The sequence below is a fragment of the Alligator sinensis genome, unplaced genomic scaffold (genome assembly GCF_000455745.1).
Source record: "Alligator sinensis unplaced genomic scaffold, ASM45574v1 scaffold802_2, whole genome shotgun sequence".
NCBI classification, from domain to species: domain Eukaryota; kingdom Metazoa; phylum Chordata; order Crocodylia; family Alligatoridae; genus Alligator; species Alligator sinensis.
In genome coordinates, this window is record NW_005843022.1 from 1 (window position 1) to 4,268 (window position 4,268).

Sequence of the window (4,268 nt, forward strand, 5' to 3'; positions counted from 1 at the left end):
GAGCAGGTGGCGGCTAGCGATTGGCTTGCTAGCCGTATAAAGAGCTTGGGTGGTTTCCGCCCAAGTTGGAGAGAGAGCAATTGGAGTCCAAGTTGGAGAGAGAGCAATTGGAGTTCGAGAGGGAGAGCGTGAAGATCTCTAAGCGCTGCGGATCCTTACGGACCCAACGCTTTTCTTAAAAGGCAATAGAGGCCTGATAACCGAACCCGCGGAGCTTCAGCAACTCCGGGGAAAAGAACGAACAGCCTCTAGCCTCTCCCCGTCGCCGATAAATTCCTAGACATATCCCTTCCTGTACGAGAAACTACCGAACCCACGGAGCTTCAATAACTCCGGGGCAAAGAACGAATTGTCGTAGTCCTCTAACGAGGATTTAAGCGGAGCTGAACCTGGAAACTGTCCAGCCTACACCACGACCATCTTTGTTGTAAGTAAACAATCTTTAAATCAATCATTACGCGTCCGTGACTAATTCTAGCTCGCCACCGGTCCTCTCCGACCCCGCGTGCCCGGGCTGCTGGCCAGAGCCCACGTGCGCAAAGATGGGTCCACATATCGCTCCCGGCCCGCACGTGGCGACATGGATGGGATCGGGAGGCAGCCTGCACATAGCTTAGGAAAGCTTACGCCTTTCTGAATGAGTTAAGTGTTAAAGGTGCCATTCTGCCCCGTCTTCTAGCTGTCAGTTAACATAGTAATGGCAAACCAGTTGTTTTGCCCAGAGAATACGGGACCATAACCATCTTTCAGTACAGTGAAACTCCTGACTTTTTTTTTTTTCTTCTGCCAATGCAGTCACTATCTCTATCCATCTCAACACACAGGACCAGTATCTAGCTTTCCACAGATTGTACATCCTGTCATTTCTCAAGAACAGTATTTTCTACTGTGAATTTGTGGACACTTGGGCTTATTGGTTCTGTTCATCTCATTTATTGAAAAGGAAAATGTAAAACTAATGCTAAATGTACAGCTTACATGAAGTAATAAAAATATGGGACTTAAAAATTTGTTCCACGTATACTAACCTTGGTAGAATGTTTTCCTGTATTTGGACCTTGCAATGAAACTATCATATTATATATCATTTTAATTTTATTTGAATGTCCAAAAACCTTCTATGAATTAACTTAAACAAAAATTTGCTCTATGTCTTTCTTTAATGATAGTTTCTCACTCTTTCTGAATTCACCCCATTCTTTTCGTTTGCAGCGGATCATGTTGTATATCTTCCTGTCTTTTTTTCCAGTGTTTCTCATGTTTTCTTTTTCCCCAGCCCACTTCAACATTTAAATCTTTCTTTTCCTCCATATTGTGTTTTCTGCCTCCTTCCTGTCTCTCCTCCCACCATTTCTTCCTGCTGCACTAAACTTTTTTTTTGACATACCACATTGATCTCTCCCATATGCCAACATACACACAGCTTTTATCAGTTACTTACTATAGACAGGTGGGGTGGAGGCAAATATTTTTCAGAGACAATCCCCAAATGACAAGTCAGCTCTTTTGTTCCAATCATCCCTCCCAGCTGTCAAGATTCAGGTGATGGCTCTGTTTCACGTCAATTTCTGTCCATTGTTGATTAATACACTGGAATCCTTTTCTTAGCTTCCAAGCTGTTCTCTGTTCTAAGGAGAGACAAAACATCCTTTGTTTCCATCTTCTAACTGCCTCACACCCCCATGATGCCTCTGTTACCAGAGTGGGATGTTTCAGTCCCAGCACCCAGAGGGATAAAGTATCATATCCTAGTCCTTTACCAACTTCCTTTTACAGATCTTCCTCTGCCATGAATAACTCCAGTGCCTGTTGAGGTGCTGCTGAGAACTATCTCAAGCAACAGAAGAGTGAAAATAATCTATTTATTGACAAATGCATAGTTATTCATAGGTTTCTGAATAGCGTAAGTAAAAATGATAAGGCTGCAGTAACTCCTATAGATTGGGGAGGCAGTCAGTAACAGCAGAGGCCCCGGGAAGTTGCCCCTGGATTGACTTATACTTGGGTTCACGTTTGAAATGTTTTCTTCAAGGGCCCTGACAGTTTTTATAAAATTAAATCTTACAGCCTATAGATGTAAGAAACTGAAGGCACTTGTTTTGGAAACCTTCCTAAACACCACAAGGAAGTAGGTTCTCCAAGCTCTGTGAAAAGACATGGAGCAAACTTTGTAGTGTAATCTAGTGGTGCTCAACCTTTTGGCCTTGCAGGCCAGACTGTTTCAGGGTGCCTGGCACTACCCCCCCCCCCCCCCCCCCCCCAACCACCTTGTGCACCAGGATTGTGTCCTGGGGACCTGGCACCACTCTCTCCTATCTGTCACACTGAGATTGGGCCATGGGGCCCTGGCACAGCCTGTGCACAGAGGTCAGGTTCTGAAACCAGTGTACAGGACCTGCAGCTCCCCATGGGTCAGGAGATTTGGCAGCAGGGAAGTGCTGCTCTCCTACCACCAAATTTCCAGACCCATGGGGAGCTTCGCTAGCCAAATGACATGGTACTGTGGGCTGGATGCAGCTCTCAGGCTGGAGGTTGAGCATCCCTGGTATAATCCATAAGAGTATCTTGTTATGCATTCTTGCAAGGTCACACTCAGAAGGGGAGTCCTGGTTTTCTGTGTCATCCAGAAGAGTTTGTTTAATGCCAAGGAGCTGAATCAGTTGACTGTAGCATTTCCTGAAGGGCCATTTCTCACTTTTTTAGTCTGCTCACCTGGGCTTTTCAGAAGTACAGCGTGTTTCTTGTTAGCTTTATCTGGAGTCCTGTAATCCACAGAGGTACTGTAATAAGTAACTTGCACTTAACACTTTCCATAAGAGCATCTTAGAGCTTTGCAACCATGTCCCTTTGTGCCACACTGCTTGGTAACTTGTATATGTTGGCTTACCCTACTAGGGTAATTTATATCCTATGTCTTGCCACAGTGAGCAATGGCTCCATAAAATATTAATGCCAGGATAAGAGCTCCCTGACATGTACCACCTCTCTTTTGCTCACTCATATACTTCTTGTTGTTTGATGGCAAAGCTGTAACTGGAGTACAAAAGCAGTCTGGATGCAATAATAGGAAAGCTTTGCACCATATGGAGGATTTCTGCTAGATCAGTATGACTCATGTCTGAGTCTCCTGACTTTGGGTAATGCTGCTGCTTTATATTTCTCCAGCCTCAAACAACTATGGTTTTGTCCAACTTCTCTTTAGTTTTGTCAGTTGTTATCCAGATTAGTGTGAAGGTGGTTTAAATGCTTGTTGATTGACAGCTGGTTCAGAGTTATGCTAATCCAATGGTTAATTTAATCCTGTTTGCACCAAGCAAACCTTAGAGAAGATATTAGGAAAAAATTATCCCTTGTGTAATTCCAATGTCTTCAGTAGCTTTACAGCAGAACTGCACTGTTAACAGGGGGATAATGTATATCCTCCCCATAAACTACTCTGTCCTGGGAATCAGCAGGGCTGTGAGGCAATTCTAAAGTCATTTTAGGAGCAAGTAATGAGGATAAAGCTGAAGCAAAGGCACCGTGTCCTCCACTCTTGTAGGCAGCCAGGGACCAAGTAGAGTTGGGGGAAATAGGCAGCTTTTTTTTCTTTTTTCTTTTTTTTTGGGGGGGGGAGGGGGGCGTGTTTGCAATTGGGAATAGTCACCCTGGTTTATACTTGCAGCTTCTGCAGTATTTAATATCAGTAGTAATTGATCTGCCTTTTGAATTCAGTTTTAGGTTTACTTGTGTCGATTAGGTTTACTTCTGTAGATTAGTGAAAGGGCTAGGTTTATTTAGTGCAGGTTCTTTGTGTCCTATGCCACGCAAGACAGGCAAATAGCCCGAAAAAATCTGTAAAATGTATACAGAGTAGCTGGGATTGCTCTTCTGTGCAAGCTTGTCAGAGGTCATCATAAACTTTCATTTGACAAGCTGTTAAAATAATACCTTTCTGTCATGTATGAATCAAGAAAACAAATTGTGCCGAGCTAGTCCTGTTAGATAGCAGGCGATTCCATATTTAGCTGATGCTATGCCTATCCACTGCCCTTCAGGATCAACTGTTTTTTTCAAAGTCTAAAATAACTATGCACAACTTTGTTCATGGTTTTCAAAGCATTGTTATTCAAAAGCATATTAAAAAGAATGGCCTGTCCTTTTAAAATTATTTGCACTTGGTTAAACATTAGAAGACTCTATTAGCCAGTGTCATTCAGTTCCCTTTTTCTTCTGTTCTACATGGCTGCATGTTGTTATTACCTTAGAAATTGTGTTTGCTATTAAGA